The sequence below is a fragment of the Tachysurus vachellii genome, chromosome 7, assembly GCF_030014155.1.
Source record: "Tachysurus vachellii isolate PV-2020 chromosome 7, HZAU_Pvac_v1, whole genome shotgun sequence".
Classification (NCBI taxonomy): domain Eukaryota; kingdom Metazoa; phylum Chordata; class Actinopteri; order Siluriformes; family Bagridae; genus Tachysurus; species Tachysurus vachellii.
Genome location: NC_083466.1, coordinates 5,719,148 through 5,743,991, shown reverse-complemented (window position 1 = coordinate 5,743,991; position 24,844 = coordinate 5,719,148). Strand labels below are relative to the sequence as shown.

Genomic DNA, 24,844 nt, shown 5'->3' with positions numbered 1-24,844 from the left:
TATAAGGTGTTCTTTAGGAACTGTCAAGCGCTTCTATTTGCTGCTGCTCATTATCACCTTCATAATCTGGTCTGTCACATGTGTGAGCCGGATGAAAAAACATTGAAATGGACTTTGAAAATCAAAGCTGAAGGCCTAACAGGTAAAGCTTCAGCTTCTGAAGAAGGCACCCTGAACAATCAATGCTCAGATAGCTAGCAAAAGAGCCTGGTGTAGAGTGCACCAGTAGTGTACTGGGGTTCAATTCCCGGCTGGTGCGGGTTTGTCTTCTGCTTCCTTTCAAGCTGTGCTGAAAAAGGCTTCCTAAGTGCTGTAACTCCTGAGTCAATGTGAGCTTCTTAATAGAACTTTCTGTTAAATGTTACAAGCTGATTCTATTCCAAGTCATGCTCTTCAATATGTAGTGGTATCAGCAAGATTTGGATTTTTTTGAGCTTCCTAATAGAACTTTCTGTCAAATGTTACAAGCTGGTGGTATTCCATGTCAAGCTCTAAAAAGGTTGCTATTTTTTCTAGCAATTTATTCTAACATTTTTATGTTATAACATTTACATTTACAGCATTTGGCAGACGCCCTTATCCAGAGCGACGTACATAAGTGCTCTGTATTGTATCTATGCCGATCCAAGCATTTTGAGTGGATCGGGTATCGGTGGTGCGTGACCGATCCTAATCCGATACCCGTGGTCATGGGCGTCGGAACCATTATATGTGGGTGGGACAGGACCCACACACTTTTTAAGACCAATAATATTGGACCCACCCACTTTTACCGTCTCTATTCAGCGCATATGTCCTTTTTTATATTACTTTTCAGAGCGCCGCCAGTCGAATCCATTCTGCTTGAGGAATGCCCTAATAAATTAAACTCCATTCCGTGTTTTACCTACAGCATTGACCACGCTCCTGCTTTCTGAAATCCATGGGCTTCGGAACCATTATATGTGTGTGGGACAGGACACGCCCATAAGAAAAATACACTTATATATTAAATTGCATTAATGAAAATAAATAAAATAAATTTTATAGGAAATATGTTTAGCAGGCACCCTTTCCATTTACCTCATGGAAAGCGTTAAACATGTCAAGTCAAGTCACTTTTATTGTCACATCACCACAGCACATGTGCCTTGGTGAGTGAAATTCTTGGGAGCGAACTCCAGAAATTGCAGAGCAGTTTACATACAGTAATTACAGTTACATATGGGTGAAAAATGTGCAAAATGCTCAATATCAGGTGAAATGTGCAAATGTGAAAAGATGCAATATACTCGTACATGGTCAGTACACACAGTGTACTATTCAACATATTTAAAATAGAAAACTTCACACTGTATATTATTTATTATTGATATAATCAATATATCATATAAAAAATTAGTGTATAAGTTAGAGATGTACCACTTTTTCTCTTACGATCCGATTCCTCCGATTCATCCGATTCCATTTGAAGTCTCCAACTTTAAAATATGTCGCTCATTTGGGTGCAAGGTTTACTGTTTAATACATTTTGCATTGTGTTTCAATAGTTCTAATTTAAAATTCACTTTAAAATATTGCCTTTTCTTCAGAAAATAATTTTATTTAATAATTGCAGTATATATAGTTTATATAGTAACTGTTAAAAGTACTGTTTGCTACTGCATTAATACTTTTTTAAGGTTTCTTGTGTTTTCATTTTTCATCCAGTAATGGGCATTTTTGTATTTCTTTACCAAAAACAAATAAATCTCAATAACTAAGCGAGTTGTATACATTCTTTAGTTTTAAAGGTAGAAAAGAACACAGATATAGTGGGGTTCGAAAGTTTGGGCACCCCAGGTAAAAATTTGTACTAATGTGCATAAAGAAGCCAAGAAAAGATGGAAAAATCTCCAAAAGGCATCAAATTACAGATTAAACATTCTTGTAATTTGTCAAAAAAAGTTAGATTTTATTTCTATCATTTACACTTTCAAAATAACAGAAAATAAAAAAATGGTGTCTGCAAAAGTTTGGGCACCCTGTAGAGTTTATAGCATGCACTACCCCCTTTGAAAAGCTGAGAGCTGACAGTGTCATGGATTGTTCTCAATCATCGTCTGGAAAGACCAGGTGATGTAAATCTCAAAGGTTTTAAATGCCCAGACTCATCTGACCTTGCCCCAACAATCAGCACCATGGGTTCTTCTAAGCAGTTGTCTAGAAAACTGAAACTGAAAATAGTTGACACTCACAAAGCAGGAGAAGGCTATAAGAAGATAGCAAAGCGTTTTCAGATGCCAATATCCTCTGTTCGGAATGTAATTAAGAAATGGCAGTCATCAGGAACAGTGGAAGTTAAAGCAAGATCTGGAAGACCAAGAAAAATATCAGACAGAACAGCTCACAGGATTGTGAGAAAAGCAAGTCAAAACCCATGTTTGACTGCACAATCCCTCCAGAAAGATCTGGCAGACACTGGAGTTGTGGTACACCATTCCACTATAAAGAGATACTTGTACAAATATGGTCTTCGTGGAAGAGTCATCAGAAGAAAACCTCTTCTACGTCCTCACCACAAAAATCAGTGTTTGAAGTTTGCAAATGAACATATAGACAAGCCTGATGCAATTTGGAAACAAGTTCTGTGGACTGATGAAGTTAAAATAGAACTTTTTGGCCGGAATAAGCAAAGGTATGTTTGGAGAAGAAAGGGCACAGAATTTAATGAAAAGAACCTCTGTCTAACTGTTAAGCATGGGGTGGATCAATCATGCTTTTGGGGTTGTATTGCAGCCAGTGGCACAGGGAACATCACAAGTAGAAGGAAAAATGGATTCAATAAAATATCAGCAAATTTTGGATGCTAACTTGATGCCATCTGTGAAGAAGCTGAAGTTAAAGAGAGGATGGCTTCTACAAATGGATAATAATCCTAAACACACCTCGACACAAAAACTGAAGGTTTTGCCATGGCCTTCACAATCTCCTGACCTCAACATAATTGAAAATCTATGGATAGACCTTAAAAGAGCACTGCGTGACAGACAGCCCACAAATCTCAAAACTGGAAGACTTTTGTAAGGAAGAATGGGCAAAGATACCGCAAACAGGAATTGAAAGGTTTGGCTGGCTACAAAAAGCGTTTACAAGCTGTAATACTTTCCAAAGGGGGCGGTGCATGCTATTAACTCTGCAGGGTGCTCAAACTTTTGCAGATGCCATATTTTTGTTTTCTGTTATTTTGAAAGTGTAAATGATGGAAATAAAATCTAACTTTTTTTGACAAATTATAAGAATGTCTAATCTGTAATTTGAAGCCTTTTGGAGATTTTTCCATCTTTTCTTGGCTTCTTTATGCACATTAATACAAATTTTTACCTGGGGTGCCCAAAACATTCGAGCCCCACTGTAGTTTATTTGTGACTAGGGTTGCAAAATTCCAGGAATGATCACAGCTGGAAACTTTCCATGGGATTTAATGGGAAAATATGGGAATTAACAGGAATAAATGGGAATTCATAGGAGTTAATGAAATTAACTGGAAAATTACAAAATTGCTGGTTAGCCTATAACAGGGAACTTAAAAGTAGTTGAAAAATAATCTTTCAGCTGAATTTCTACCCTGCACATTCATCAATCCCATGCACACAACACTTCACCTACTGCAGGACTATTAAGGCCGAACCCCCTAATGCACTGTGCATTCCTCCATAACATAACACAGATCATTTTTTGAATACTGCACACAAAATAATATCAAAAAATGTCCAGTATTTACATAAAGTATTTACATATTACATAAGGTTTTATTTAAAACTCCATTGTGCTCTGTGTAAGTTATTGTGTGTATGTAACATAATTTTACAATTTTAAATACAAATATACCGATTAAGCAGACATTTAGGTGAGATAATAAAAAACTGTCTAAAAAGACTATGCAGTGCCTTGAAAAGTTTCACTGACAACAATGGGATTTAAATCCATAACTCCAAAGAGCACCAACAGGATGCAAGCTGGTGAGCTTACCCAGTGCAAGGAAGCTTAATCAGTGCCTTAAAAGGTTTTCATGGCAGTGGTGGGATTTGAACCCACACCTCTATAGAGACTGAAGCCTAAATCCAGCACCTTAGACCACTCTGCCATGCTACTGGACGACCTGTGAATGTTGTTAGTGAGAAGTTTTCTGCTGTCTCACCTGAACTCAAAACGCATCTGTGTGTAACCAGCACGGAGATACGGCTCAAAGTTGCAGACCCAGTGCTAGGGAACAGTTAGAAAGCTTAATCAGTTGGATTTAGTTGCTAGAATTCAAGTGCCTTGAAAAGTTTCCCTGACAACAATGGGATTTAAATCCATAACTCTAAAGAGCTCCAACAGAATACAAGCTAGTGTGAGCTTACCCAGTGCTAGGTTTTATCACCTCACTCTAGAAAAGACTCATGGAAGAGTCTTCAAGATTCAAAGAGACCCACACCTCCAAAGAGACCAGAGCCTTCTCTAGAACCTTAGACCATTCAGCCACACTAGCTGCATGTAAGGCTAGGGTCATGAGGGGCCAGTCTGCAAAGCATATGCACTTAAGCAGGGTCTAATGCAGTAAACCCATATACCACAGGCGAAAAGCGTTTGGTGTGCGTCAATCAAAAGTGTTAACGTCAAGCAGGGGTCATCGATGAGGGTGGGATTCGAACCCACGCATGCAGAGCACAATGGATTAGCAATCCATCGCCTTAACCACTCGGCCACCTCATCTGTTAAACAGACACCAAATCACACTATGAAAAGCGCAGGGTCTTTAAATGTAGCTCTGATGCATGCTTGAACGGGCTTAAAGCAGTCTTGTCAAGATTCAATGCCACAAGGGCTGTGCATAGTTCACTGGCACTCCCTAGACGATATAGCTTGAGGATCTGAACTTACACCACCTGTCTCTAAACAAACCAATTGCCAAAAGCCAGGATCAAACAAGGAACCTTTAGATCTTCAGTCTAACACCCACCTAACTGCATATGAGCATGTGAGCTCGTTTAAGCATGTGAGTTTCTTGAGGTCTGGTAACACTTTTTTTTCCCCTAAGATTCACACCTTGAAGGCATGGAAGCCAGAACCATTGTAAAGTCTTTGAGTTGCCAAGAACCTATAACACTTTGCAAAGTTCATTGCGCTCCATAGTCTTAGCCTCTTGTTGGTGGTAGGCTTGCAAAATTCCAGGATTTTTCAGGACTGGAAAACTTTCCATTGGAATTAACAGTAAAATGTGAGAATGAATTGAATTAACTAGGAATTTTCAAAATTGCAGCTTAGCCTATAATAGTGAATGTAAAGTAAAATAAATTTTGCGGAATGATCGTGGTTAAAAAAAAACAAAACAGATTTACTACAATTTCAGCTGAAATTCACTCACTCACTCATTTTCTACCGCTTATCCGAACTACCTCGGGTCACGGGGAGCCTGTGCCTATCTCAGGCGTCATCGGGCATCAAGGCAGGATACACCCTGGACGGAGTGCCAACCCATCACAGGGCACACACACACTCTCATTCACTCACGCAATCACACACTACGGACAATTTTCCAGAGATGCCAATCAACCTACCATGCATGTCTTTGGACCACTAAGCCCCCCTCAGCTGAAATTTGATATTGATATTTTGATATTTTGCCCGCGAGGCATGTTCTAAAAATAGCACTGGTCAAAATATAGTTCCGTTTAAAAAAATTTTCAATGGTACAATGGTGAGCAGAATGCAGTGCCAGGCTTCCCACTAACAGACATTTACAGACAAAGAAGAGATAACGTGTTAATTGAAAACACCATAACATTGAACTAAAAATGGTGCACAGAAATGTGAAAAATTGTTCAAAAAAAGACTAGATAAATTGTTGTGACATGATTAATGATTTCCTTGACATTACTTCCTGACTTTCAAATGTTGGAACAGATAAACATAAATAAATGTTGCATGTTTAAATATTCCTACCGTCATTGTTGTATAAATCATTGTTAATAATTGTGGGGAATAATTAACATTGACATGTGAGCAGTCTCTTCACCCTATTATTATTATTATTATTATTATTATTATTATTATTATTATTATTATTATTAAAAAGTGCTGTGCAATTTTGCTATTGAGGAAGTTTGTATCAAACAGGTAGCCCTTCGTACTACTCAGTTCCCTTGAAGTAGCCCTCAGTCTTAAAAAGGTTGGTGACCCCTGCTGTAGACAGAAAAGCATAATAATACAATTTTAAAGTTAAAATACATTGTATTTTGGAGAGAGAGAGAGAGAGAGAGAGAGAGAGAGAGAGAGAGAATAATAATAAACTATAATTAAATAAAAGCCTGTAATGTTTGCTATTAACCCTTAAATAGAATATGATCCTCACTGTGCTGTTGTGTAAATGAAATGATTAGCTACATTCTACAGGTAGAAAACACATTGTAACTAAAAGTCCGGAGCTAATCATGTATGTGTCTAATCACTATGTTACACCTGCTTTACTGTAAAACCTGTAGTGAGGATTGTGAAAAGTCACCAAACAACAGAGGAAATATTTTATTGTGAAATTAAAATCGATTCTTAAGTCAAGCTCATCGATTCGGTTCAGTATTTTTACTGTCATTTATACCTGTGTCCAAGTTCGCTAGCACAGTAAGTAGCATTGTGCTAATTCACGTCAAAAGAGGATCTCGTTTAGATAGAAAACATTAGACTGTAACACGGTGTAATTTAAACCTGCTTTATTGTAAAAACACTATGAAATTAAAGTCACATTCTCACTTTTTTCAAAAAGTGGACCTTTTTGCAGTTTTTCTCCACCTTTTGTATTTAATTATGAGGTTCAAATACTTCATTTTGGTGACCTTTTATGCACTAATTTGTGCTGGATTAGCTTGTCTGCTGGTATCTTAACAAGCACGCTTTTTGATGCACCTAAATTATTTACTGCATTGTTGTCAATTTGCTTCCTCATGTACCACCTTTGTCAGTCCATACACAGTTCATAAGTTTAAAGACCACACTAACAACAGAATAGATTTAATGAACTTTACTGAAGTATTAATAATAATTATTTTCATCATCATTTCTTGACTGTCAATGCCTCTTTGCTTGTTGCTGTATTTGTCTTGACACTTATGGATATAATACACTGGTCAGTTCCAATCTTCTTGGGTGCAATTTGGAGAATATGTTCACAGCTTCATCCAGGTTGCCTGTCTGCCGGTATTGGCCAATCACAAAAGTCGATATTGCACAGCCAATATCACTGAATATCCCACTATGTTTTATTATAATTACGCTACGTTTATATGGATATTATATTGTAGACTATTGAGTGGATAAAATATAAAAATCCTTTTAATTAATATATATATATATATATATATATATATATATATATATATATATATATATATATATATATATGTATATATATATATAACCCCTCCCCCATCATTCAGAGGCGATGCTTCACCGTTGCTTTGAAAAGTGTATTGCGAGAACTCTCTCTGAACTGCACGCGCGGCACACACACGTCCAGCTCAGTGTTGTAATGTAACGGAGTACAAATACTTCGTTACTGTACTTAAGTAGAAATTTCTCGTATCTTTACTTTACTTCGCTATTTAAATTTATGTGAACTTTCACTTTTACTCCACTACATTTCCTAGATAAAATGTATACTTTTACTCCGTTATATTTTCACTAAGCATCTTCGTTACTCGTTACTACAAAATAAAATCAGGAGAAATGTGTGCGACTGCAATAAGGGAGGTTTGGTGAATCACTTTATTGGAAAGATTGTTTGCATAGTATATTGCTTCCTTGGGTTGTCTGTGAAGCATTCACATATCTCCTCAAAGCAGGGTTCAAACCTGCATGAGGAAACTCATTGGACCTCTACTGGACTTTGAGGCCAACACCTTAACCTTTCAGCCAATGCAGCTGTGCCAAGAGCTGTACTAAACTGGACATTTTGTTTGTGGCATACAATTAATCATTGGGATTATAACAAAGGAAGGAACTTGAGGGATGTGGAAGCTCAGTGGTTAAGGTGGTGGGCTACTGATTGGAAAGTCATGGGTTCGAACCCCAGGTCCACCAAGCTGCCACTGCTGGGCCCCTGAGCAAGGCTCTTAACCCTCAGTTGCTTAGTTGTAAGTCACTCTGGACATGGGTGTCTGCTAATTGCTGTAAATGTAAACTTCAAATGAATTTTGAAGGACTTTAAAACACCTTCATTCGCTGCAAGCAGGGTTCGAACCTGCGCGGGGAAACCCCATTGGATTTCGAGTCCAACGCCTTAACCTCTCGGCCATTGCAGCTTTACATTTACAAATTTACATTTACATTTACAGCATTTGGCAGATGCCCTTATCCAGAGCGACGTACATAAGTGCTTAAATCTCTCTCATTGGATACATTAATGCTGGTTCACTGGGTTAAATACTTAAGATACCATGAGTTTAAAACATTGTTCAAAGTTACAATGAAAAAGTTTCAACAGTTTCTGGTATCTGAGGGTGGGAAAGAGAAGATAAGTTGTGTATCATCAGCATAGCAGTGGTAAGAGAACCCATGTGAGGAAATAACTTCACCAAGAGAGTGAGCATACTGGGAGAAAAGAAGGGGACCAAGTACTGAGCCTTGTGGGACACCACTGGAGAGTCTGCATGGAGCAGATGTCACTCCCCTCCATGTTACCTGATATGAAGCGGAGCAGGATTTACAAGCTTGTTTCTCGCTCACTGATTGGACTGTTTTTGAAGATGCTGCCACCGACCTGGATGAGCTCACAGAGACTGTAACATCATATATTAGTTTCTGTGAGGATTTGTGTATTCCTACCAGGACTCACTTAACCTACAACAACGATAAACCATGGTTCACTGCAAAACTCAGTCAGCTCCGTCAGGCCAAAGTGGATGCTCACAAGAATGGGGATAGGGTCTTGTACAAACAGGCCAAATACACACTGGAAAGGGAGATCAGAGTAGCAAAGAGAAACTATTCTGAAAAGCTACGGGCTCAGTTTGCCTCTAACGACTCAGCTTCAGTGTGGAAAGGTCTGAAAGCCATCACCAACTACACGACACCATCCCCCAGCACTGTGGTGAATCAACAACTGGCAGACGACCTGAACGAGTTCTACTGTAGGTTTGAAAAAGCCCAATTTTCACCTCCTGTAACCCCTGACTCCAACACACCTAAAATTCAGGTCAGCGAAGATGAGGTGTGTCAGGTCTTTAAGAAGAACAAAAGGAAAAAGGCACCAGGCCCAGACAGCATTTCACCAGCCTGTCTGAAAACCTGTGCTGATCAACTGGCCCCCATCTTTACTCGGATATTCAACACATCACTGGAGCTGTGTGAAGTACCCTCATGCTTCAAAAGCTCCACCATCATCCCCGTCCCAAAGAAACCCAAAATTACCGGACTAAATGACTACAGACCTGTGGCCCTAACATCTGTGGTCATGAAATCATTTGAAAGACTGGTTCTGGCTTATCTGAAGGACATTACTGGTCCCTTACTGGACCCTCTGCAGTTTGCCTACAGGGCAAACAGGTCTGTGAATGATGCAGTCAATATGGGACTGCATTATGTTCTGCAGCATCTGGACAGACCAGGGACTTATGTGAGGATCCTGTTTGTGGACTTCAGCTCTGCTTTCAACACCATCATCCCATCACTCCTTCAGCCCAAGTTATCCCAGCTATCCGTGCCCTCCTCTGTCTGTCAGTGGATCACCAGCTTTCTCACAGACAGGCAGCAGCTAGTGCGACTGGGGAAACTCAAATCCAGCACCCGCACCATCAGCACTGGCGCCCTGTCGGAACTTAGAGCCCGTCTCCAAGTCGGCACATATGCCTTGCATATAATAATCATTAATATAACTAATAGATTAACATAATAATAATGATGATAGTATAGTGTATTCTCTTAAGGCTCAAGGATTTTTCACAACATCTCTCCCCCTCTGAGACTGTAAAAGTCTCAACAAAACCCAAGTACCTAACCACGATGACCACCCCAACACAAACGAGAAACAGAAACTAAAACAAAAACATACTCAGAACATAAAAACATACAAAATCTCTCCCCCCAACAACAACAATGAGCACAGTAGACCACAACACACACGTGCCCCTTCTCAAAAGGTGAGCCAGGAGTGAGCGAAAAACCCTCATGATGCCAAATCGAGGGAAAATTCTCACTCTGCCCGCAAATATAGCGCGACAGTGAAATCAGTGTCACCAGGGTCACCGAAACATATAGCATAAACACATGAAAATCAAACAGTTCTTGCATGGCATGGAAATCGTCCCTACGACCACCACCAATAATGATTACAATGCATGGTTTGAATCCACCGCGGCAAGGGGGCCCAAATGTGTCGGCCTGCGCGTAGGGAACCCCAAATGTTTCTGTTGCGATAAGCGTGAAAGTCTCGAGTTACAGGAACAACCGCATCTGAATCACCTCCTGTCCATGAGTATATGAACGTGGGCGGTTTCTTCATATCCTGTAGTCCTTGCTGCACATCTTTAGTGTGAGATGACCAAAGTTTATATCCACAGAAGAATAGAGTACAGTACTGTCGTATGGCGGCCTGCCGTATATGGCGGGAAACAATATACGCATGTTTATATCTACGTCCATACGTTGAGGCCACACAAAGGGAACGACGCACCTCATATGTGTGTACCTGCAAAAGCAGTCCTTTGTCAAGAACATAATCATTCTGATGGCACGAATGAACCCATAGTCCTTCAGGGAGCACTAGATCTGCGTGTGCAAGGATAAGTGACACGGGGCGTGTGTCTTCCAGCAACGTAAACCAGGTGTCAGCCGTCGGCGGGGACGGGTATGTCAGCCAGGTGCGATACGGCGCGGCACCCAGGTCGAAGTCCCTCCAGATAAAATCGGACTGGTCCACCTCGATGTCTAGTTGGATACATGTGTAGCAGTAACCAGGAGCGTCGTCGAGGCGACAAGCGACACCCCGTGGGCTTGCCTCCAACCGTGCACAGGTGAGGGGTCGCTGGACTCGGCGCCGGCCTCTCCGTGGGCGCGACATGGCCTGCACACAAAGCTCTGCGACCTTGACTGCAGTGGGGGTAGCTAACCTGAGAACACAAGAGTCTGTAGATATGGGTTAAATGCTTCACATAGCTTGACATTTTGCCTTCCATCTGTTCAAGCGATGGGCCCTTATAGGGTCCTCGTGTGAAAGCCATGGGCATTGGCCTGCCTGTCACCATTTCATGAGGTGTCAAGTGTGTTATACGATTCGTCTGCGAACGCATTTTCATCAGAGCCAAAGGCAAAGCCTGTACCCAATTCAGACTGGTGCTAGCGCATATTTTTGCAATTTTCTCTTTCAACACGCCGTTGGCTCTTTCTACTCTTCCTTGTGAACTTGGGTGATAGACACATCCCATCTTATGGTTAATGCACAATGCTTGCGCAAGGGACTCAATTACTTTATTTACAAAATGAGGTCCATTATCTGAACTCAACTGATCTGGAATACCAAACCTCGGGATTACTTCCCTACACAAGAATTTTGCCACTGTTTTAGCATCATTCTTGGCACTGGCCACTGCTTCAACCCATCTACTGAACATGTCAATCACTACCAAAATGTATCGCTTCCCTTCTGCTTTTTCTGCCATATCCACAAAATCCATCATTAAGTGTCGAAACGGCCCTCGGGGTTCTGGAATGTGTCCTATTGGGGCTGTGAAATGCTTCCTGACATTTCTTTTAGCACATAGTTCACATGTTCTCAGCATTTTTTCTACAAAGCTGGCTAGATATGGAGACCACCAATTTTTCCTGATAGTGTCTACTATCACCCTTTTGCTACAGTGGTCTATCCCGTGGGCTTCCTTTATCAACATTGGTAATAGGGCTGTGGGTGCTACCCACAACCCCTCTCCCCCTCTCCACACTCCTGACTCCTTGTCCTGAAATGCACCTCGCTTTTTCCACTGTTCTACTTCTTCCGGATTGGCTGTGTTTTGTGCATCCCTGACATCTTCTATTGACATCTCTCCTGAACCTGCATCTGGCTCTTCTCCCTGCATAACTGCCATTATGCATCTATCCCCTAATGCTGCCTTTTTGGCTGCTTCATCTGCTGCAGCGTTTCCTTTAGTTATTGTTGTTCCATCTGTTTTGTGAGCTTTACACTTCACAATAGCTATTTTCTCAGGTAGCTGTATAGCTGCTAACAGTTCAACTATGGCTGATCCATGGGTAATAGCAGAACCATCAGCCCTCTGGTAACCTCTTTGTGCCCAGATTGGTCCAAAAACATGACATACCCCATATGCATAGGCTGAATCAGTGTAAATTGTACACGCTTTTCCTGCTCCAAGCTTACACGCTGCTATCAATGCTTTTATCTCTGCCAATTGAGCTGAGCATGGTTGTGGGACAGTCCCCTCACTAATTGTTTGATATACATTCTCAATGAAGTCGTATTCAATTACTGCATAACCTGCTTTGTTTCCCTCACTGATGCGATAACAGGATCCATCCACAAAGAAGATTCGTTGTGCCCCTAAAAGAGGTTGGGACTCTAAATCTGGTCGCGCTTTCAGGAACTTTTCAGATTCTTCTGTACAATTGTGTGGAGTCCCTTCACTCGGCAGCACCATTCTTTCGGCTGGGTTTACTGTGTTGCACCTTTCGATTGTCAACTCCGGTGCTGACAGTATTACATCATATCCTGTGCGCCTCGCATTGGTTATTACAAACGTTTGATTTGTCAATAATGCATGCAGTGCATGTGCTGTGTACAGGGTCACGGGGTGACCCATCGTAATTGTAGAAGCTTTTTGATATGCAAATGCTGCTGCTGATATAGCACGATAACATGGCGGCATGCCCTGCTCAACATTATCTAACGCTGTGCTGAAGTAGGCAATGGGCTGCTTTCCTACCCCTTGCTGTTGCTGCATTAGTACTGCCGATACAAAACCTTGTCTTTCTGACACGTATAGGTGAAATGGTTTGCTGTAATCTGGACTAGCCAGCGCTGGGGCTGAGGCTAGTGTGCACTTCAACATCTCGAATGCTGCTAGTGCTTCTGGTGTCCGTGTCAGCTGTGCCTTGGGCTTAGCCTGATCTGTAGCTTTTATTATGTCTCTAAGTGGTTGTACTTTTAAGGCAAAATCGCATATCCATGGTCTACTAAACCTGCCAAATGTGTTATGATCCCAGACGGTATCTAGGGGTATGGATGGGATGCAACAACATGAAAGGATAAGGTTGGATTTTCTTTGGTGTGCACTGTATGTGGCAATCAATACAGGGGGGAGGGACACGAGCTGTGCCAAAACAAAGAAATAAGCAAAACAAAACCACTCTACCTTGAAATTAACCCTCTAACCTAAACTACAAAAGGAAAAGTAATAAGACAGAGCTTCAGCGTCAAACGACGCCCTAACTAACCTACACTACCTACCCCAAACAAAACGTACAGAGGGTGGCACACGCTCCTAACCTAATGTGTCTAATACAGGAATGCGTACCTATGTGTTGCACAATGTATGTCACTTGACGTACTTACCTGTCCACTTTCCCCAATATACACAATGTCACACACACAGGGCGAATGACCACTAATATACATACGCACGGTTTGAGGTCATGGTGCATCACGTATAGCTTGTACATGAGCCGGTAATATTTTTCGTGTTGTTCCTTCTAGAACTCGTCCTAAATATTCCACCTTTCTCTGGCAGAATTGTAGCTTCTCTTTACTAACCTTGTGCCCATTGTTTGCTAGGGCCTTCAGTACTGTTATTGAATCCTGTACACATTGTTCCTTTGTTTGGCTACAGATCAAAAAGTCATCAAAATACTGGACTATGAGTCTATCCATTTGTAAATTCACCAGATCTCTGGTCAGTACTTGGTTGAATATCGATGGACTTTCGCAATATCCTTGGGGCAGCCTTGTATAAGTATACTGTTGCCCACGATAAGTGACCACAAACAAACAAGTGCTGAGAGTCAGGGTGCAATGGGACACTGAAAAAGGCTGAACATAGATCAATTACTGTGTACCATTTTGTTCCCACTGGAATATTTGATAACAAAGTGTGTGGATCTGGGACTACTGGAGTCTCCGCCACCACTACCTGATTGACTTGTCTCAAATCGTGGACCAATCTCCATTTGTCTGAGTTAGGCTTTCTGACCGGAAAAATTGGAGTGTTGCACTGACTCCTAGTGGGGATTAAAACCCCTGCTTCTACTAATCCTTTAATAGTTGGCCCTATCCCCTCTTCTGCTTGTTTGGATAACTGGTATTGTCTTTGATAGGGTAGTGGAGCGTTGGGTCTGATTTGTATTTTTGCTAGCCCTGCTGATTTGACTAGTCCTACATCTGTTGCGTGCTTAGTCCATAGTTGTTCCGGAACTTCATCTAGTGCTTTAACTACATCTTTTTCTGTCAACTCTTCCTCATCTGCTATTTGTGGCATCTGTACCTCTACTCCTAATCTTACTTGTATCTTTGTTTGCTGACTCACCAACATAGTAGTAGCTACTACCTGCTCTGTCCCTTTATAATCTATCTTTAGAAATGTTCTGTCTTCTGACATATATACCCTAGAATTTCTCGCCGCGTTCCATTTCTCTACCCTTCTTGCTTCTCTCATCATAGGCCCTAAATCTTTTGACTCAAAACCTTGCCCAATCATCAGGGAGATGTGGGAGCCTGCGTCTCCCACTTGATACCATTCGTGAATCTGTTCAGGGAGTATGGCATATGTAGCTACTCCTTGCCGACCAAGTATTAGGCTGTCCGTGCTGATGACACATTTTCTTCCTTCTAGTCGTTCCTCCCATAATGATGCGTATTCTTCATCTTTTCCCCCTTCATCATATTTCAGGGTACAATGCCATGGTCCTCCAGCCTCACGGCAATCTGGGCGTATGTAATTTAGCCATGGTTTCCATTCTGAATATTCTTTCCATATTTGTGATGTATTTTTGTCTCTGACTTCCATCCAATACACTTTGTCCAGCTCTGTCATTTCCTCTCCTTGGCTTACTACTAGGTATTGTTGAGCTAACATTTCTGGAAGTGTTATCCACACTCCTGTTGGCCCACAGTGTATTTTTGCTCCTAGTTTGCAGAGCACATCTCTTCCAAGAAGATTAGCCGGAGTGTCTGGGGAATAAAGTAGAGGTGCTTGCACTACTATTCCTTCTACAGTAATCCATTGTGGTTCAGTAAATCGTAGAGTCTGAGTTTTTCCTGAGAAGCCTACTGTCTTTATTGCTCTACGTGTGAGGGGAAGCTTTGCACCTTCTTTTCCAATGCTTGTAAATGTTGCTCCTGTATCAATCAGGAATGGGGCCTGTACTTCATTTCCAATTCCTACCACAATTGTTGGTTCTTGTGCAGGGTGCAGTGAGGTGGTACACTGCACCAGCTCCCCCTCTGGCTTCTCTAGGCCTCTTCACATTCCTCCTGGGGCTGAGCCCAGTGGGCTCCCTCCAGGTGGTACTGGGGCTTGTCCTTGAAACCCTGGGCCCATCCATTGGCCTGCCCAATTTCCCGCTCCTTGTGGGGTTGCTGCGGGTGCTTGTTGCATTCCTGACTGCCCTGCTCCTTGTTGAAACGTTGGAGCAGGCATCTGTCCAGGCATCAGTTGTCTTCCTTGGTTTCCCATGGCCCCTCCTAGTGCTCCATACTGTAAGTAGGGACAATCATATCTTACGTGACCTAGGTTATTGCAATTCCAGCAGGTTTTTCCCTGTCCTACTGCTCCCCAGGCCGGTCTCTGTGGAGGCTGTCTTCCTTGTCCTCCTCTTCCCCGACCTCTGCTCGGTCCCCATCCACGTTGCGGAGGTGCATACTGAAGATTCACAGGATAAATTGTTGGGTATCCCATGGGATACTGTATCATAGTTGGGTGCACCGGCTGTGTCTGTGTCACCACCTGTGGCGCTCCCCCATCTTGGGGTGGTGCTACCTGCACTGCAGCTGGGGCGACCATCACTGCCGCCTGTTTGGTGTATTCTTTATCCTCCTTCTTCTTCTTATCGTGGCTTTCTTGTTTGTTTCTCGTCAGTTCCCCCAGTTGTGCCTTGTGCAGTTGCACCAACAGGTTCTCTTCAGCCTTCTTTGCCTCTCTTTTCCTTTTCCTGTGAAGTTCTGTATGGTGTATCACGTTTGCCTCGAAGGTGGCCCATGGCAAAGTGTTCAAACCCACTACCGTCTCCAGCTGGTCTTGAACTTCTGCTGGCAGTGCCCTTTTCAACATGAGCTTGAACAGAGTCATACTTGCGGGCGTTTCATCCCACGAGGCTCCCATTTCCTCCCTCCAAGACTCCTGGAGTTTCAATATAAACTGGGCAACTCCCTCTTCTTCATCCAGCTTTAATTTCTCCACTTTGCCCGGATCGGCTTTAGTTGGATATGCTTCCCTTAGCTGTTCCCACAGACGATTTCTGAATGGGCCAAAGGTTATTCCATCTGCTCTTGAGTCGTTCGCTTCTTTTCCTAGTCCAGTGAGGCCGAACATTTCTATCATTTTTGCCTTCCCAACTGTCTGGCATAGGATTACCTTCAGGTCACCCAAGGCCAGACTCTGTCCCATTGTCTGTTCCTCAAACTTTGTGATCCATTTCTGTGCCCCTTCACACACACTTGGCAGTCTTTTTACTAATCCAGTCACATCCATGAAGGTCCATGGCACATAATGTATTTGCTGTCCTTTGACTATTAGAGGATACTGTGCTGCCATCTTTGGCATTGTATATTCGTCCGCCTTGGTTGCTGCTGCTCCACGCGACTCAGGCTCATCTATCTCCCCCTCTTCGTCGCTGGAGGTTTCAGTTTCTTCTTTATCCACCTCCCTTTGTTGGCTTTGAGCCTGTGACCGTGTGATCACACGTCTTCGGTTCTGTAGTAGTTTCCACTTCGCTTTATCTCTTTTGTCTCTCATAGTGGGCTTGGCCCTCTTTTCTTGTTTTACTCTTTCGGTTGCTTTTGCTATCTTTTCTTCTTGTTCTTGCAACCTTTTCTCCAAGCCTTTGCATATTGCTGCTGTGGTTTCTTCTTTTTCATATTGTAGGCCTCTTATCCTTTGCTCGGCACGCTTCTGTTCTTCCTTTAGGTCTCCTCTCAACTCCTCCACCCGCATTTCCAGGTGAGATGTGTGTTCTTTTAGTTCCTGCATTGTCTCATCTGCCATACAACTTTGTTTCAGAGCTGTTTTAATTGCTTCGCCTTGTTCTTTGTCTGGCCATAGGTTTACCTGCTCTAGTGAGGTTAATTGCACTTCTCCATCTATCCTCACTTTCATGCTTCTGTTGTCAGGCTGAGATTTCTCGTCTTCTGGGCCCATCCCTTGGGATACTTCCTCCTCGTTTTCTGTAGCCATGGAGGTCTGTGACTGCTGTTCAGCAGATCTCTTCACCCTTTCGTCCACCGTTTCCGCTCCTCCTTTTTCTTCCTTTCCTCGGTGGTGCTCTCCTTTTCCTCCAGCTATGAGGACCCTTTTGGCGTGAGTTTCCAGCTTATCCAGAGATTCGTGCAGTCTATCCATCACTGCACTCTGTTCTTCCCACTGTATATCCTGCATTCGCCTTCTACTTGCCCAGTAGGCCTCGTCCATCCTCCTCATCTGATATTCTCTTGAGGCTGGTGTGCTGTGTGCACGTATATATTGCACTTGGGGATGCCCTGCCAGCCATTCCGTGTTTACAGCTTCTGTCTGTTGATGAGATAGGTGAGGATGTTCTTTCCCCCACCGGGCATTAATATCTTCTATCTGATCATCCCAGTGCAACTGGTATCCACCGCCTTCGTCCATTTCCTGTTGATTTTCTTTTCCTTCTTCTTTTGTAGTCTCTCTTGGATGTTCTGAGCTCCCTTTTTTCTCATCTTTGTGTCTTAGAATCTCATTCTCCTCCCTCTGGCTACCTTCTTCTGAGGAAGGATGATAGGGCTCTTCATACTTGTTCATAGCATCTCCTTTTTCTGCTGACATTTGTCGGATTAGTCCTTTGACTTGTCCACCCGTGATTTCCAGTTCTATTTCTTGTGCTTCACCTTTTTCTCCCGTATTTATTACGGGGTATATTCCATGATAATCAGGCTTCTTTTGTTCGTTGTACGGCGGGGGTATGAGCTGCTCCACCCATTCACCTGATGGTGGGGCTGTAGCCTTATCTCTCTCCTGTTCTTTACTCTGTGGTTTTTTTAGCTTCTCTTCTCTTCTTCTCTTTCCTTCCTGTTCAAACCACTCCACTATCTCCCATTTCTTTATAATTTTATCCATACTCTCTTTTTTCGCTTCCCCCCAGCATTCTATTCTTTCCTTCATCTTTTTACATTTCCCTTCATCAAATGTCCCACTTTCAGGCCACTGCAACTCTCCCCTTGTCCGGTCTTGCCACTTTTTCATGTATTTTCTAATTTCTTTTACAGCATCCTTGTGCCTCATTATTATAATTGTAGCTAGAGTAATCAGACTCTTTCCCTTCTCCATCATGCACCCCTATCTCGCCCTTGTGGCACTGTCACGTGGTACTGGATTTCTGTGTACTATTGACTACTTCAGCTGAACGTTTACTCTTTTTCTGGTAAACGTGGTTGTGCAGGAGTCCTAGTATGGCTCTCAAGAGAAACAAGGCAGATATTAGGATCTCAAAGTATAAGTACAAAAAAATACAACTTTTAATTAAATAGTTATACTTAAAAATGGATTAAAATCAATCAACTACATAATCAACCAAGTATTGACCCATCCCATAATTTAATTCACTAATCAATCAGATAAATACCAGTTATTCAATTAATTAATTAATCCAATCCAGATTAAAATTAAATTGTTTCAGTCACTCGGTAATTTCTCCCAACTGGTTTATTATTCCTCATCTAACGTCTCATTTATAACATCCTGTAATAGTGTGTCCTCTAGTCGGTTAGAAAATGCCCCAGATTGGAAAGAAAACAATCTCTTGTTTTGGTTACACGTATCAGGGCGATTCAAGGCCTTACTGGCACAGAGTTACAGAGGCTAGAATGGAGGTTTCATTTTCCACCAAAATAATTTTGCTGTAATAAAACACTACAGTAAACACAAGCCATGAGCTAATGAAGAACTCAAGATCATAGCCACACGTCTTAGCTTCCAAAAAACATTTTTTCTAAAGTCAAAGAGACCCAAGAGTGGATTCTATATGAATATTTTACACTAAGCAGTAGTATTTGCTCAAGAAAAACATGGGAAAGCTATTCTGTGTGTGTGTGTTCTAGGATTGCGCAATCCACCTTAAGAATTGTTATCACTGGCAGCCCCCCCTGCCAGATGGCCCTTATCGCACCTCAACTGCCACACACACAGAAGGTGTTCTGAATACAATGGAGAACCATCATTGGCCTTTAAGCTGTCTATCTCTACTCTACGGGCACCTATTGGCTCATGTGGGGCCTTGTTTGATTCCTAGGAGTCTGGACTACAAATCTGACACCGAATTGTAGTTTTCTGATCCTCCAATGAGAAGTGAGAGATGAACTTCTACTTACGGTTTTCGGTCAGAACCGTGATGATTGTGAGGCGAGCAAAGTGATGTGGATAATACGGTGGAGATATTCCAACTCCCCTGGATTCTTGGGAATCTAAGAATATGAAAATCTATAATATTTGTTATGAAAGAAATCACTCCAGTGAGGAAAAAGGAAGAGCTTAAAGGCAAGTAAACCAACTGAACTAGCGCCGCCTAGTTCAGGTAACGATCAACTTCATCACACTTGTACGACCACTATAAATCATATTATGCTTTGTGTGTGGGCTTAATAAATAAAACATGACCGTGTATTTAGAGGATCTAATGCACAAAAGTTACAATGAAGTTAATGCAGCCTCATCCCCTAGCGGTGCTCGTAATACTGGGCAAAGCTGTGCGTGTCCGTGACGTTGTTACTAAGAGGAATTATAATTCAAACGCAGGATGATGATGACTGTTCTTGACTATAAAATGCAACAAAATAATTCTCTTTTCTCGTTTTACTCAGGATATTAACTGCTCTTCATGCAATCCTTTGTGTGTGTAGCCGGATGTGCTGAATCGTGCGTATCGTGCCATGTTCTACTGTAACAGAGTACAAGAACTTCTTTACATACGTCCGAATTTTTGAACTTTTATTCCGTTATATTTCCACTAAGCATCTTCGTTACTTGTTACTACAGACTAAAACCAGACAAATGCCATAAGGGAGATTACACTGCTCCTAGACTCCTAGACGCTCCATGGAAAAGCACAAGCGCACGCAGCGTGCACGCGCTGTCAGAGCTGGAAAGAGCGCAAAAACACCCAACCGCGGTGAAATGTCACAATTCGTGTTCCTACAGTTACAGCACAAACAAAACATTAATGCAAACACTCCATGCAATACTTCATAAACATAATAATCATTACTCTGGTCTTTGTCTTGTCGATATTATTATTTGTTCATTTTATTTATTTATTCATTTATTTTTTTGATGACTACATACTGGACACACTGTGGAGACTGCACACATACATGAACTGATCTATTCAAATTTGTCTATTCTGCCCTTTTACATAATACCATAATTTTTCTGACTATGTAGTCATATAATATAAACCTCTTGCTTTAATTTCACACTGAGGCCTAAACCCTGCTCCTAGCTTGCCTAAAATCACTCTCAATCACAATCAAATTCACAATCACTGAATTTTACTTCTTATTTCTACTTCAGCTTTTTAAGTACAGTATATATCAGATACTTTGAGACGTTTTGCTTAATTATCATTATAAAAGGTGTTATATTATAATATATGGTAAAATATTCTACCAAAATCTTTTTCTAGTATGATACTTGCACTTTTATTCAAGTATTGTTTTCTACTACTTTATACAATACTGGTGTCATGCTTACTTACCTCTGTTCTTTACTTACCCACACACCACACTTTTACTACATCAAACAGCAATCTGAATCATCATTCGGTTCAGCAATGTCCATGACTGATCCATACACAGTTTGCACATTACCGTGCACTTATCACGTGTGTGCTTGTGTGTTTACGTACACTTATCACGTGTGTACTTATTTCCTACTTGTGGGTTCATATATTTATCTATGTACACACGTACACTTATCACGTGTGTACTTATTTTCTACTTGTGGGTTCATATATTTATCTATGTATTCCGTGCTCTTTATCTCACCCTTAGGGGTTCTTATCTCGAGGGTGGCTGTCCGCTCTCCTTCCCGAGGCCAATCCCCCCGCTCAGGCCACAGATTCACTATACACAGACATTTGAGTTTAACAGGCGTCTGCTCACCTTGTTATTTATGGCCGGCCTCTGTAGCCTGTCAGAGAGAGCGGTCCCGGTTCTGGAGGCAGTTCACACCGTCCCTGCAGAGGTCGCTTCGTGGTCGCCATTAAATATGTCGGAACTTAGAGCCCGTCTCCAAGTCGGCACATATCAGGGTGAATTATACGGATATACTTTATAATACTTTTATACTATATAATTGTTGCTTAGACTTAATTTACTGGTAGCACTAACATTAATACGGCTTAAAACAATGGGAAAGCTCCTCAGACCTGGATGAGAATGAGCAAACTTCTTTATTGTGGTCAATCAGCCAACAATTCTCTAAGAGAAATTGCTAATTTGAAAAGTAACAAAAGAAATCCCAAAAACCCAAGAAAAGAAAAAGCATCTTCATGAAGAGCATCGGCATGCAAAAACAAAAAAAACCCTCAGGACGGTCCTGCAAAGTAACGGGATTTTATACGCATACACCTTGGACTTCAAAATTCTCCTCTATATATACGCTTCCAAGAGCCTCCTTATCGGTCCCCCTCCTTACAGACCCATTTTCATATCACCTTATCCTTATGTCTCATATGTTTTTGTAACGTCCTGTTCCTTACAATCCCCTTGTTGATCCTTCACCTTTTGCCCATATGCCCATTTATGGATTTTCCTCCCCTTAATTCCCGGGGGCCCAGGTCCGGAAGCCCAGGCCTGTGACCCTGGGTCTTCTTCGTTCGACATAACAATTATATCTAAACAACAATTTTGTTATTAAAAGTGTGCTTTAAAAAAAGCCTCACTCCCTGGTCGAAGTTACATTTGCCTCTAAGTTTTTCCGTGCCAGACGTCCTGAAGATTAATCCTTCGTTCAACTGCAATGGGTAAGTTTCTCCCTTGTTATTTTCTTCTATACATGATTTTTAATAATTATAAGTCACTCTATGAGTCTAATTTTATGTCAAAAGTTATTATGTTAAAAGAAAGCTCTTATCTATTTGTCATCTTATATTGCCACTGTGGCTAAAACTCTTGCTAACCTATTGCTGCTATACTGTTGTCATTATTGTTAAGCTATTGCTGCTATAATGTTACTTGTGTACATAAAAGTAAAAAATGGAGTTCTTTTAATGACTCCTCTAAACTGCTAAAAGCTTCAACTTTGTTTTGATCGCATGTTTCATGTTGTGATCTCAGCCTGTCCTTGCTCAGGCTGGAATTGTTTACCCTTATCTCAAGTTCCCGTTCCTTTATCTCCTCTAACTCCCCTTATCTCTCCTCAGACCCTTTGCCTCCAGGTCAGTCAGCTCATCCTAGTCGCCCCATCAGGTCCTCGCCTCACCATCCTCATCCTTCTCCCTACACAAGGCCAGTGCCAGCTAAAGTCACGGAGACCTATCGCCGCCTCCAGCTACTTCATATCACCCATGAGCTCGTTACGTGTCTGGAACAGCTCTGTTCCCCTGATCTCCCCTTATATCCTCATCTGCTGTTCCATATTGTGAAGGGGCCTCTTACTAGCACTTCCACGACTCAAACCACCCCTCTACCTAACCTCGTGGACCAGAGAACCCAAACTGATGGCTGTCCTCACGTTGAGCCTTGCAACCCTGAGCTCGGGACTCCCGATTCTCCTCCTCGTCCCCCAGTGCCTTATGCTTATGTCCGTCCTCTCAGTCCGGCCTTGGCATCTCCTCCTTCTGATTCTAGCTCTGAGTCCAACCCTGGATCTCCAGACTATACCCCTACTTCTCCCTCCGATTATTACGATTACGAATAATAAACCATAACCATTCCCTCTGACTTCCATGTGGTTATTATATATATATATTCATTAATTATTTAATAATAGACTCGCTATATTAACATATTACTATTACCTTGCATATAATAATCATTAATATAACCACTAGATTAATATAATAATAATGATGATAGTATAGTGTATTCTCTTAAGGCTCAAGGATTTTTCACAACAGCCCCCCAGGGCTGTGTCCTCTCCCCACTGCTCTTCTCCCTGTACACAAACGACTGCACCTCTAATGACCCCTCTGTCAAGCTCCTGAAGTTTGCAGACGACACCACACTGATCGGCCTCATCCAGGACGGTGACGAGTCTGCTTACAGACTGGAGGTTGAACGGCTGGCTGTCTGGTGCAGCCTTAACAACCTGGAGCTGAACACGCTCAAGACAGTGGAGATGATCGTGGACTTCAGGAGAAACCCCCCTGCTCTCCCCCCACTCACCATCATGGACAGCATTGTGACAGCAGTGGAGTCATTCAGATTCCTGGGAACCACAATCTCCCAGGACCTGAAGTGGGACATTCACATTGACTCCATTGTGAAAAAGGCTCAGCAGAGGTTGTACTTCCTTCGCCAGCTGAAGAAGTTCAACCTGCCACAGGATCTGCTGGAACAGTTCTACACTGCAATCATCGAATCCATCCTCTGCACTTCAGTGACTGTTTGGTTTAGCTCAGCCACCCAATCCGACCTCAGGAGACTACAGAGGATAGTCCGGACTGCTGAGCGAATCATTGGCACAACTCTACCCACACTCCAAGATCTGTACTTCTCCAGAGTGAGCAAAAGGGCAAAGAAAATCACTCTGGACCGCTCACATCCAGCACACTTACTATTTGAACTGTTGCCATCTGGCCGACGCTACAGAGCCCTGAGTACCAAAACGACCAGATATAGGAACAGTTTCTTCCCTCAGGCAATACATCTGATGAACACTTAACATACATCTGATGAACACCTAACATACACAGAACAATACCTATTCTTACATTGTCTGCAAGTACGCATTTATATTTTATTTTGCACATCTACATTTGAATTTGCACATCTTTACTTTAATTTGCACATTTATATTACAATTTGCACATACAACTGTCTATTATTTATGTGTTCATGTCTTACCATTGCTATATGTTTACACTGTGGAGCTCCTGTACTAGAAAAAATTCCTCGTATGTGAAAACATACTTGGCAATAAAGACCTTTCTGATTCTGATTCTGATGAGCGTCCTTCCAGGTAGGAAGCGAACCATTCCCAAGCTGATCCCAAGACTCCTGAGGGTGGACAAGAGAGTCATGTGGTTGTACATATCAGCTGTACAGCTGTAAGTCTGTTGTTTGGTTTGGGATGCATGTTTTTTCCTACTGAGTGTTAAAATTTTTCTGTGAGCAGGGTTCAAACCTTTTTACTGAGTGAGCAATTTCTAATCAATTTTGAAAGACTTAATTGGAAATATTGTTCGCATGGTATATTGCTTCCTCGGGTTGTCTGTGAAGCATTCACAAATCTCCTCAAAGCAGGGTTCAAACCTGTCTGGGGAAACTCATTGGACTTTGAGTCCAACACCTTAACCTTTCAGCCATTGCACCAAGACCAGTACTAAACTGGACATTTTGTTTGTGGCACACAAAGAATCACTGGGGTTATAACTAAGGCCCTTTTTACTAAGGGAGGAACTTCTAATGAAATTATCTAATTCTGTTCAATTAAATGACATCCCTGGGAGGCTTTGA

At 42.0% G+C, this 24,844-nt stretch overlaps 2 non-coding genes across 2 annotated transcripts; both read right to left on the bottom strand.

Annotated features, from left to right (window-relative positions):
* Window positions 1-4,634: 4,634 nt before the first annotated feature.
* On the bottom strand, window positions 4,635-4,716 carry trnas-gcu (transfer RNA serine (anticodon GCU)). The gene has a single exon. It is a non-coding gene; the product is annotated as a tRNA-Ser (tRNA).
* A 3,499-nt stretch (window positions 4,717-8,215) lies between these two features.
* trnas-cga (transfer RNA serine (anticodon CGA)) lies at window positions 8,216-8,297 on the bottom strand. The gene has a single exon. It is a non-coding gene; the product is annotated as a tRNA-Ser (tRNA).
* Window positions 8,298-24,844: the final 16,547 nt, after the last annotated feature.